The 12699-nt window shown below is 42.4% G+C and overlaps 1 protein-coding gene across 18 annotated transcripts in view; it reads left to right on the forward strand.

The window, feature by feature from the left end:
* The window catches only part of WDR20 (WD repeat domain 20), a 65964-nt gene that overhangs the window by 2196 nt on the left and 51069 nt on the right, over positions 1 to 12699 (forward strand). Inside the window, exon 2 of one of the 18 annotated variants that reach the window (XR_009606614.3) lies at positions 1724 to 1881. The exons of the other annotated variants lie outside the window; for them this stretch is intronic. The gene's annotated coding sequence lies outside the window, so the exon portion shown is untranslated. The remainder of the gene's footprint in view (positions 1 to 1723; positions 1882 to 12699) is intronic. 18 annotated transcript variants of the gene reach the window in all.

The following is a 12699-nucleotide window of genomic DNA, read 5'->3' on the forward strand; positions in this document are numbered from 1 at the left end:
GAAAGGATCAACTTTTTCTGTGGAAATAAGTTTAGAATTTTAAGTTACTAAAATTCATGTAAAATCTTAAAAATGCTTAACCGCTGAATTTACCAGCAATTACTAGTGTCAACGTTACCTTTTTTTTTTCTTTTTCTTTGAAGTGTATTATTTCTGAAGCATTCCGGTGGCAAACCTTATCTGGATCTGGTGGCTGTGGTTTGCATCATCAAAACAGCTCTCTTGCTTGAAAGTATCATAGTTGTGTTCTCTTAGCTGGATGCTATTTGATGAAAGTTAAAACTAGGAGAGCTTTCCAAGCTGTAATTAAAAAAAAATTTTTTTTATGTTTATTTTTGAGAGAGAGAGAGAGACAGAGCACGAGCAGGGGAGGAGCAGAGAGAGAGGGAGACACAGAATCTGAAACAGGCTCCAGACTCTGAGCTGTCAGCACAGAGCCCGACGCGGGGCTCGAACTCACCATGAGATCATGACCTGAGCTGAAGTCGGACGCTTCACCAACTGAACCACCCGGGTGCCCCAAGGTTTAATTTTTTTTTTTTTAATGTTTGTTTATTTTTGATAGAGCACGCAAATGGAGGAGGGACAGAGAGAGAGAGAGGGAGACACAGAATCTGAAGCAGGCTGTAGGCTCCAAGCTGTCAGCACAGAGCCGACGTGGGGCTCGAACTCACAAACCACCAGATCATGACCTGAGCTGAAGTTAGACCCTTAACCGACTAGGCCACCCAGGTGCCCCTAGGAGAGCTTTTCAAAACCACACCCCAAAATTATTTTAAATAAGACAAATCTTAAACATGTAGATTTGCCTCTAGCTGCATAATTTATGTGAGCTCTATGACTTTTTGTGAAATTTAATTTTCATGCAGTAACATAGCATTATATGGTGGACATTTCCATTCTCTTCTAGTCATCATGATTTTCTAAAACTGTTTTCCATGAATGTGTTTGCATTTACTTACTGTTATTTCTGAGTGTGTGATTGTTTTTGAGATTGTCTTTTCTGATTTTTTAAATTAAAAAAATTTTTTTATATTGAGAGAGCATGCGGTGCATGTGCAAGGGGGGGCGGGAAGAGAGAGAGGGAAGGAGGGGGGGAGAGAGAGAGAGAGAGAGAGAGAGAATGAATATCTTAAGCAGACTCCATGCTTGGTCCCTTGAGGGACTTGTTCCCACAACTCTGGGATCACGACCTGAACAGAAATCAAGAGTCGGATGCTCAACCGACTGAGCCACCCAGGCATCCCTGTCTTTTCTGATTTTAAAATAGAGCAGATAATTTCCTACTCAGATAGGAGTTATAACTCTGTTCTTACAGTTGGTCATTTTGACTGTTTTTATTCATTTTTTAAAATTGGGGCGTACAAAGTTTTACAACAATTAGTCGGATCATTTGGAAGGTCTAATTTGGAAACATACATTCGGCTTAAATCTGCATGTGAAATAAGTGGAAAATAGGTCTTTGAATACTTAAATCACGAGCTGTGTGCTGCCATTCCTAAAAGGAAGTATGGAGTTGTGGGGGAATGGAGTGGATGACGAGGTCATCTCAAATCTGAACTGAGGAGTGTATTCTTGGCCCTTTAAATAGATTTACAGGTCAGTTTGTAGAGCTAAATGGGACCTTCAGCTTTTGCAGTCTCACCGTCTCTGAGGAAGCCAAGGCTAGAGCGGGAGTGCAGACCTGTGTTACAGTTTTGTTTTTTTTCTTTCTCATGGTCAGGAACATGAAGCGTAGCTGAATCTAAAGAACTGTCGTAGTGAGAAGGGACCGATCAAGCTTTTTGATCACGCGGATGCCATGGCCTCCGAGCACTGCAAGATCTACCCCAGCATTTTGCCATATATTATCTCTTCGAATCTTGATAGCAATCCTGTGAGGTACAAGAAAGCGTCTTCTTTTTGCAGTTGAAGTTTGCAGTGGAGTTCTTGTGTACGGAGATGTAGTTTTGTGAAGTTATTTTGCTTAACTGAAGATAATATGAGCACTGATTTAATCCTGACACTAATCATTTCAGCAAAGATTTGAGGGGCTACTATGATGATAATTATTCTAGATGGGGGATCTGCAGTAGAGCAAGACCCTGCCCCTCTCCAAAGAATTGTCAACTACTGGCCTTTACACCTTTTGATTGAGTGCTGGCCTTGCCTTTTTTTTTTTTTCTTTTTTTTAAGAGATGGTTTTATAAAGATGCCAAAGGTAGCTGGGCTTATTGGACCAACCCTTTCATTTTATGAGATCCAATTTTACATAAATGTGAATGGCAACCATTCAGATCTCAGTTTAGACATCACTTCCATAGCATATCCTGCTTTGAATTCCCAGGCTAGATCAGTTTTCCTTATTACATGTTCTCATAACATCCTGAACTTTGCCTTTCCAGCACTTTTCTCAATTTGTAATTCTCTGGGTTATAATCTGTCTCTCTATAAACAAAGCTCTCTTATAAGAGACATCTTGTCTTTTCTGCTTTCACTGTTTTCCTAGTGCCCAGCACGGTGTCCACCATAAAGTAGGCTCTAACTATTTATTTGTTGAGTGAATGACTGAATAAAATATCTATGTCCATCTGTGCCATACTTTAAAAAAGATTTTTACGAGCTAAAAAGCCTATTTAATTTTGGGCTCCCAAATGGGTATTTTTAGTGGCTGACATCTTTTTTTTTCTTTCTGTTTTTTTTTTAAGCTTATGTATTTATTTTGAGAGAGAGAGAATGAGCAAGGAAGGTACAGAGAGAGACAGGGTGGGGGGGGGCGCTGGAGGAGGGGGAATCCCCAGTAGGCTCCACACTCAATGCAGAGCCCAACGTGGGGCTCAGTCTCACGACCATGAGATTATGACCTGAACCGATATCAAGAATAGACGCTTAACTGACTAAGCCACCCAGGCGCCTCGTGGCTCACAGTTTAAAAAAGACATTCAAAATTATTGTTAGTAGGTAACAAATTTAGCTTTCTTACAACTGGGAAATTGTGTAGCAAGAGACCATGAAGTAATGGAAAGTAACCAAATGACACAGATTACTTTTGATCTACTTCTGTCAAACCACATTACCTAACAAATCTACGTACTAACAGACAACTTGTAAAAACTATACTCAGAACTACTTAACATTCAAATCAAAGAGACTTACTTTTCCCCTCCTATCTTAAGATTCCAGGCCACAAATGTGCTGCCCAGAAGTGTTACTGAAGCAATTCCTACAATTGGGGGGGGGGGGGGGAAGAGTAGAATTGGATGGCTTTCAAGGTCTTTTCGACTCTGAAGGTTGTAGGAGTCTGTGCTCAATAGTTTTTTAATGAAAATAAATACATCTTTTTATTGGGAAGATGTCTTCATGTCTTGGAATCATTGCCTACTTCTTTAATGAGAATTGAGGAGTGTGGGGTGTGTTGTGAAAGCAAGTTGAACACGTTGTGATTCTAGGTGTTTATGCTAGAAAAGTACTCACTGTGTTGACGTGAAGCTTTGGCCAGAAGAGTCATTTAATAACAGCTAGAATATTTTCAGAGCGAGAGTTGTCCAGGAGTGCAATGGGTTGGCTTGGGAGAGAATGAGCATTCTGTGTGGGAGATAGTCTGTCTTTTTCTCAAAGACTGTAGGAGCACCTGTTGGTGACTGAGGGATTCATGCTCTGTGTGGGAGGGTGAGCTAGAAGCCTTTTAAAGGTTTTTTCCACAGACTAGTTTTAGATACTGGACTGCTCCAGAGAAGGTCATGTTCACACCCTTCCCTCCATTTGTAATTTTCACATCTCTCTGCTCTCTCCATTTCTAGTTTAGAAAGAGGCTTAGGAGACCAAAGCTTTTTATATCAAATTTACTTTGAGAAGTGTTGTGCTTAATTTAGTGGGGCACATGTGAAATTGGAAACCGTAGTTTTTTTTTTCCCATCCAGGGCTACTTAATGTCTTCTGAAATATTGATACTTATTTGACTTATTGATCTTATATACTGAAGGGAAGCATCTTAATTTGTCTCTTAGAACAGGCTAGAGAAACTTTCATATGATTCTTTGGTTCTGTTGACCTTGAAGAAGAGGATGATGATGAGATTTTTGAAAGACAGAATGGGTGGATATGACTGATGGTAAGCAGCTCTCAGAATGTGTCCTAGAGACCCATGAGATAGTCATGAGTGCCATTGTTTTAGTAAATAGTTGTGGGGTACGCTTAGCAGATAGGAGGTGCTCCTCTAGATGCTGGGTTTAGACGAAGTCTCTGCCCTTAAGAAACTTGTCACCTATGTTTATTGTCATTGAATTAGTCTAGTGACTTCATTTATTTAAGTATTTATTGTGCTTTGGTAGAAAACTTGAGCAAGACTCAAAACAGTGGATTGTATCACTGACTAGTTTGGCTATATGCCTAAGAACCTTGTTTTAAAAATAAATGTGAAGATTTTTGTAATCTGATATCTTAGAGAACAATTTTATTTATATTTCAGTGAGATTAGTTTGTGAAGAAATATGAAATGTGGCCCTATTTGGTTATGTAGGAATAAACTTCAAAAGCAGAAATAACTTCAATTGGCAGACATTCTCTGTTTTAATTTTCAGGAGATTTTATTTTTATTTGTTTAAATGTTTACTTTCAAGAGAGAGAAAGAGAGAGAGCTAGCAGGGGAGGGGCAGAGAGAGAAAGGGAGACACAGAATCTGAAGCAGGCTCCAGGCTCCAAGCTGTCAGCACAGAGCCTGGAGGGGCTCAACCCCACTAGCTATGAGATCATGACCTGAGCTGAAGTCTGACGCTTAAGTGACTAAGCCACCCATGTGCCCCCCCTTTTTAAATTTATTTTTTTTATTATTTTTTTTTTAATGCTTTTTACTTTTGAAGGAGAGAGAGACAGAGCATGAGTGGGGGAGGAACAGAGAGAGAGGGAGACACAGAATCCAAAGCAGGCTTCAGGCTCTGAGCTGTCAGCACAGAGTCCAATGCAGAGCTTGAACCCACGAACGCTGTAAGATCATGACCTGAGCTGAAGTTGAACACTTAACCAACTGAGCCACCCAGGCACCCCAATTTTCAGGACATTTTGTTTATTTATCATTAATTACTATCTTTTTAATGTTTATTTTTATTTTTGAGAGAGAGCACGCGTGAGCGAGCGAGAGTGGGGGAGGGGCAGAGAGAGGGAGACAGAATCCCAAGCAAGGCTCCAGGCTCTGAGCTGTCAGCACAGAGCCCAACATGGGGCTCAAACTCACAAATTGGGAGATCATGACCTAAGCCAAAGTCGATTGCTTAACTGACTGAGCCATCCAGGCACCCCAGGACATTTTAAATTGTCAGTGACGAGTTACCTTATTCTCTGAAAATTTGGCATCTTTGTGTTGTTTTTTTAAAGATTTACTTATTTATTATTTTTTAAAGTTTATTTCTTTTGAGAGAGAGAGAGAGAGAGCCGGGGAGGAGCAGAAAGAGAGGGAGAGAGAGAGAATCCCAAGCAGGCTCTGTACTGTCAATGCAGAGCCTGAGATCATGACTTGAGCCAAAATCAGGGGTTGGATTGAGCCACATAGGTGCCCCGGCGTCTGTTTTTTATAATGCAGTGCAAGGTATGTCTGGCTTTGGAAAAAATCCTCATTAATCCAGAGTTTATTGCAGACCTGTTATGTACAAGGTACTGGTGTCTGTTGTGGGTGTTGTGAAGGTGAAGGAAGACACTTCTGTCTGTGAGTGAGGAGCTTGTCTTTTTGTACTGATAATTGGACTACAGAGTAGAAGGCTGTGCTGTGCACATGGTATATGCAATGCAAATACCAAGTGGAGTTCGGGAGTAAAGGTGAGGTGGAGAAGTGTTTCTCTGCCTAGATGGAGAAGAATATTGGGTTGGATTTCAAACAGATGATTTGCCCTGAAGTGCATGTAGATCGCATTTTTGTAAATTTTAAAACTTGTATCTTCGTAGTTGTAACTTCAGAAATGCTTCATCTTCATTTCTGATTGAGGTTGAGCTGGCGATCGCTCTTACCTTTTAGCATTTTTCTCAACTTCACAGCTCCTCTGCCAATTGGTAATTTGTAAATTGAGCCCTGTTTTGCATTCTCTTTTGTAAAATGGATTTTTAAAAAGTAGGGTGTATTGTACTAAAAACATGCCAAGTCAGTCTCTGCTATGCTTTTACTTTGTAGCAGTAGGAAAATGTAGATCTTATAAGAAAGAGGCAACATTTTGTAAGAAAGAAGCAGCCTAAGAAAGAAGCAAGATTAAGAAGGAACTTACAAGGTTTTTGTATTTTACAAGTAAGAATAGGAATATTTTCGCGTCTTCTCCAGCAGCCACGTTGCAGATGAGCTCTGTGGCCTGGCTCAGTCTTTCCTTTGGTTGGTGCAGTCCGGCCTCACTGCTGCACTGCCCGTGTTTCCCTGCTACAGCAGAACCGGTACAGGTGCTCCTTCTCTTTACTTGCTTTGATCTTCATTTCAGAGGCGCTGTCTTAATGTCTCATTTAACAAATATTTGAGTGGTTTTGTGTGAAAAGCAGTACACTAGACTAAGGGAAATCAAAGAAGTAGGAGACATGATCCCTGACCTTGAGAGGATTATCGTCCGACCAAGGAGATAAGATACACACTCATTCATTCTATCAAGATTTGAGTGGTTGCTCTGTGTTGTTGTTGAGACAGAAGCTCTGCCGTCAAGGAGCTCACAGTCCAGCGGAACAGAAAATGACTTACTCATCCAGCTAACATCTATCGGACCTTAGACCCAAAGACAAATAAGACGTAGTCCTTGGCCTCAAGTGCCTACCATCCAGTGGTGAGATGGGCGAGTAAGTAGTGGTGAGACGTGCACACTATTCACTTATTAGTGCTGCCTAATCGGAGTAGAATTTAGGGGATGCATCAACCTAGATGGGCAAAAACTGTAACCGAATTCGAACGTGTCCTTCCAATTGTGGATTTAGTCAGCAAATCGCAGAGGCAATGTAACAGACTCGTGACTTTATCACCAGTGAAAATCACAGGTGTTTGCGTCTCACGTTATGGCTGTTGCAGGTGGATGGATGTCACAGTCATCGCTACTTCCAAGTTACGGTGGTTAGTGGATCTGCACTAGAGCTTTTGTTACAATGTGACCTGAAGAAACTTTTATAACTAGCTGTTTAAAAAATTTTTTTAACGTTTATTTATTTTTGAGACAGAGAGAGACAGAGCGTGAACGGGGGAGGGGCAGAGAGAGGGAGACACAGAATCGGAAACAGGCTCCGGGCTCTGAGCGGTCAGCACAGAGCCCGACGCGGGGCTCGAACTCACGGACCGCGAGATCGTGACCTGAGCCGAAGTCGGCCGCTTAACCGACTGAGCCACCCAGGCGCCCCTATAACTAACTGTTTTAATAATTGATCTCTTTTGTAATCTTTCGTATTTAAAAACATCATTGTGAGAGGAGTCCATAGCACAGAAAGCTTAAGCACCCTGGTTTTGATAAGTCTCAATTTACCTTTTCTCCTGTGTCACGTGTGATGGAATGTAAGAGTGACCGGTCTCTCCTGTCCTGTTAAGTAACACTTCTAGCTGTGTGAAGAAGCGTCTGTGGTACTTGGGGCGGCTTTTTACTCAGCAGTTGATTATCTAGGATTCTAAGTTGGCCATGTCTTGTGTTGTTTTTCTTTCTCTTCTGGATCATTCCTTTACTCTTGCTGCCCTAACTAGAGGGAGGAATACAAGAAGTACTTACAAGATTGAGTCTTGTAAGAGTGTTTCATTGGTTCAGATCATAGATGATTATGATACAGTGTTACAATGTGATATTTGTCTTAGTTGCAGTAGAAAGGGAGAGGCTTTAACAAGGTGATGTTTGAACTGAGTTCTGGGGGCACCTGGGTGGCTCAGTCTATGAAGTGTCCAACTTCAGCTTAGGTCATGATCTCTCAGCTTGTTAGTTCAAGCCCCACATCAGGTTCTGTGCTGACAGCTCATAGTCTGGAGCCTGCTTCGGTTTCTGTGTGTCCCTCTCTTTCTGCCCCATCTCCCCCCGCTGCCATAAATAAACATTAAAAAAAAAAAAAAAAGCTTTATGAACTGAATTCTGATAGGTGGGTGGGGTGAAGGGAGAAGGGATTCTAAACCAAGGTGACTAGAGACTCAAGGCCTGAGGATGTGGCATGACTCCTTGAAGAGTCACTGTGAGGGTTGAGGCTTTAGCAAGACCTGATTAGAGGACAAGATTATCTTCTTTCTTTTTAAAAATAAAAATTTTTTTTTAACGTTTTTATTTATTTTTGAGACAGAGACAGAGCATGAGCAGGGGAGGGGCAGGGAGAGAGGGGGAGACAGAATCCGAAGCAGGCTCCAGGCTCCGAGCTGTCAGCACAGAGCCCAACGTGGGGATCGAACTCACGGACTGTGACATCATGACCTGAGCCGAAGTCGGACACTCAACTGACTGAGCCACCCAGGCGCCCCAATTATTTTCTTTCTTGACGATCATCCAAATGTTGGCTATATCCTAGCTTCTGGAACTCTTAGTATGATTTTTAAAATGATTTTTTTTTAACGTGTATTCTTTCTTTTGGTACTACTTCTGAGGTAACGTACTACATTAGTATCTGGTCCTCCTGTAGGACTCCTAGCACACTGTCCTTTCGGAACTCGGGTCATCGGATTGTATCAACCCCATCCCTCGCTGGACCCTCATCACTTCCCATCATATCTTAGAGATTTTGGCTCCTGCTACACTGCCACTCTCTCCAGCAGACTCCTGTCTTAAATGCTGTGGCTAGTCATTATAACCCCCTCGCACTCACTCTCCCTTCTAACCCGGACTCAATCGACGCCGATGCCAAAAGGGAAGAAAAGGCCTTTTCTGGCCCCCGCCCACTTGGTACCTGTCCTTTGCCTCCGGGAGCTACTGCCCCAATTTCTCAACTACTTCTTAAAGCCAAGCTCCTCTAGTTGGCAGTTTGGACAGCCTCAGAGTGTGGTGCACAGACCAGCACCGTCCGTGTCATCACCTGGGAGCCTCTGGGAAGTACAGAATTAGGCCTCATGCCAGACTTCCTGAATCAAACTCTGCATTCCTGGAGGGTCTCCGGGTAGTTCGTGTGCTCACTGAAGTTGGGGAGACATTGGTGTTTACTGGCTTTCTTTAGTTCTCAGTCAGATTATCGTACCTTCCTGCCATCTATTTTAAGTGTATAATTCAATGATTTTTAGCGAATCTACCAAGCTGCGCAACGGTTACCACAGTCCAGTTTTAGAACATGAGGGATTGTTTTTAAATTTAATTTTGTGTAAGTTTCAGTTAATGCTAGATGAATAGATTCTGAAGATCTGCTCTACAGCAGTGCCTATGGTTAACAACATGGTATTGTGCCTGCAGAATTTAAGAGGGTAGATCTAACGTTAAGTGTTCTTACCACAAAAACAAAAACGAAGGGACATGAGGAAACTTTGGGAGGTGTTGGGCGTGTCTGTTACCTTGGTTATGGTGATGGTATCATGGGTGTGTGCATCTGTCTAAACTCAAACTGTATACATTTAATATGTGCAATTCCTTGTATATTAATTATACTTCAATAAATCTATTAGAAAAAATTTAATTTTATGTTTCAATTATGGAAGACTTTTATGTGCTTCCAACATCAAAACTGTAAAACAGGTTCTGTTTCAGAGACGCTTAGCTTCCATTTCTGTTCTCCCTGCAAAGCTCTCTCCCTCTGCCTATAATCATTGTATTTGTTTTTGACTCATCCTTCTGTTGCTGTAAGAATAAGATGACATTTGAGGAGAGAAGAAATTGAGGGAGCACACTATGGTATTTTGTGTCTCAGTTTTTCCCACTTAATTATATATATATTGGAGAGCTTACCATATCTGTAAATAGAGGGCTTCTTCACTCTTTTTTTATAGTTGCTTTTTATTCTGTGCTGTGGATACATATCACTATCTTTTTTAAATTATTATTATTACAAATAACGCTGCAGTAAATAACTTTGCATGTATATTATTTTGCACGTAGACAGGTATATTAACAGGATGTATTTCCAGAGGAGGTACTGCTGGGGCAGAGGGTTGATGCCTACATACTAAAAAAAATTTTTTTTAATGTTTATTATTTATTTTTGAGAGAGACAGAGGGCAAGAGGGGAGGGTTAGAGAGGGAGACACAGAATCCGAAGCAGGTTCCAGGCTCCGAACTGTTAGCACAGAGCCTGGTGCGGGGCTCAAACTCAGGAACCTTGAGATCATGACCTGAGCCAAAGTCGGATGCTTCACCGACTGAGCCACCCAGGCGCCCCCTTATGCATTTTTGATATATATCATCAAATCACCATCCCCAGGGAGGGGTTGTATTATTTTGTACTCCCACATGAGAATACCTGTTTTGCCACAGCCTCACCAACAGGGCATGTTGTCGAACTTGCATTTGATCTGATAGGGGAGAAATTTGTATTGTTTTTGTTTTTCCCATGTGATGAGAGTGCTTGAGCACCTTTCTATATATTAAGAATTGAATGTATTTCTTTTTCTACAGACTGTCTCATATCCCTTGCTCATTTTTCTGTTTGTTGGGTATCTTAAGTTTTTAAAAAAGGAGTTCTTTATGTGTATTAGGGAGATTAGCCCTTTGTGATATGAATGACAGATGTTTTTTCTTTCATTTGTCATCGGTCTTGTAACTTTGCTTAGGGGTGAGTGTGTGTGTATTTGTTTTTACCTTGAATAATTTTCATCCTTTTTGTGGTTAAATTTGTAAATTTTTCAAGTAAATTTTTATAGATAAACTAGTTGTCCTCCAAAGTTTGAAGATGAGGGAAGAGATTTACATTTTAATATTTGAGAATTCGGTTTAACAAAGACTTTTGTAGGAGCAAGAGATAAACATTGAAATGTGCTGTAAAAGGAGCTGGTGGATGGTGATTTGCTGGTAGTTTTTATGACTTAATATACTTCAAATATGTTAGGTATGATTTGGTTTACGAGTAACAGGAAACCCAGCTCCAACAAGGTGTTTAAACTTTAAAGGGGATGCTTATGTTGAAAATTCTAGGGGTGAGCTGGGCTTCAGGTGCCAGCTCAGTTTTGCTGAGGTTCTCTTGGTTCTGCTTTCGACTTTGTGTCAGCCTGGCGTAAGTGGCAAAATGGTGGTGGAGGTCCAGGCTTCACATTTCTGTAACACATGGTCCAGAACGAGAGCCAGTATCCAGGATGAGAGTGAACAGGTCTTCTAGTCATTTTCTCAGGAGAGTGAGAAAGATTGTTTTGTTGAAGCCGCTGGCAAACCTCCTCTTTGACCTTTTGCCCCAGACTGGATTACCAGCCCATTCCCATGGCCAGGGAGGTATGTACCGAGTGACTTCTGGCAAGGAGATCGGATTCTCTCATACCCTGATTTCCCTGGAGCCCACTCTGGAGCTGCGAGTAGATAGCAGACAGGAGAATAGATCTATACGTAGGTACCGGGTAGGCAACCAAGAGGTGCAAACTACACTGAGCGTCTCACACCGGCTCAGGTGTCAGGGACCCAGATGTAACAGATTTTTCCTGGAGCTCCTGGTGAGATGCAGCAATACAATGGGGAAGGCGACACACTGCAGTTGGAGGATGGCCGGGCTGCGTTGTACTCCTGCGCAGTTGAGAAACCTCCTTCCTAGGGGCAGCCAGGGGGCTCAATCGTTAAGCATCCGCCTTGATTTCTGCTCAAGTCATGATCTCACGGTTCATGATCTCAGGGTTTGTGGGTTCGAGCCCTGCATCAGGCTCTGTACTGAGAGCATGAAGCCTGCTTGGGATTCTCTCCCTCTCTCTGCTCTCCCCGCCCCCCCCCCCCCCAAAAATAAATAAACATTAAAAAAAAAAAAAAAGAAAGAAACCTCTCTTTCCTTTGCTCTTGCTGTTTGACTGCTATGAATGCCCTTCCACTTTTTCATACAATTTGGAATTTTTTGTTTGAATCTCTGTCTCCCCCACTAGATTGTGCAATCTTGAGGGCAGAAGCCATCTTATTCACCCATATCCATCACAGAGCCTGTACATAATAGGCACATTGTGTCGATTTTAAATGAACGAATTTGTTGAGATTGTAGTCCTCTGAGGATTTATTTGAGTAAATGAGATGATCTTTTAAAATCCCTGTCACAAGCCAAATATGGTCGCTGTTAGTTACCGAAGCTTGCAGAGGCCGGATTGCCGACTCCTCTTGCTTTTGTTGAGAGGCCCCTTAGAAATTAGTCACAACCTCGAATCTTGTGCTGTTCCTCTGGGCTTTTCCAAGAGGAGGCTGTGGCTAGAGCTTTGATCATCTGGAGCTAGCTTTGTTTGGAAGCTGCATCTTCCTTGTGCTGGTGTCCCAAGCAGAATCGCTCATGCTGTCCCTTGCAGTCCCTTTTCCTTCTTCCCACTTAATAATGGGAAATTGTACAACTCCTGACATTGTGCTGTTCTTTCCTCCGGATCTTGGAGCAGGTGTGCGTGTGCTAGCAGGACCGAGGGCGGGATTAGCTCAGCTTGCTCTGAAAGTGGGGCGCAGGTAGAGCCGGAAAGGCAGAGTCCTGACTGCTGCACGGTCCATTTGCCACTCCTGGTGTCCCTCCGAAGGCTCTGCCCTTTAGACTCTTCTGCTTTTCTCCTTCTTCCTCATGGCCGCCTCTGCTCGTTGAAGTCTTTAGTCCCTGCCTCCCAGCCTTCCTTCCCACTCCGGTCCTGGCGTCCTCTGGGGAGGTTTTGTGTCCGCTGCACAGCGCCTGGGG

This window comes from Panthera onca, chromosome B3 (assembly GCF_046562875.1).
Source record: "Panthera onca isolate mPanOnc1 chromosome B3, mPanOnc1 haplotype 2, whole genome shotgun sequence".
NCBI lineage: Eukaryota > Metazoa > Chordata > Mammalia > Carnivora > Felidae > Panthera > Panthera onca.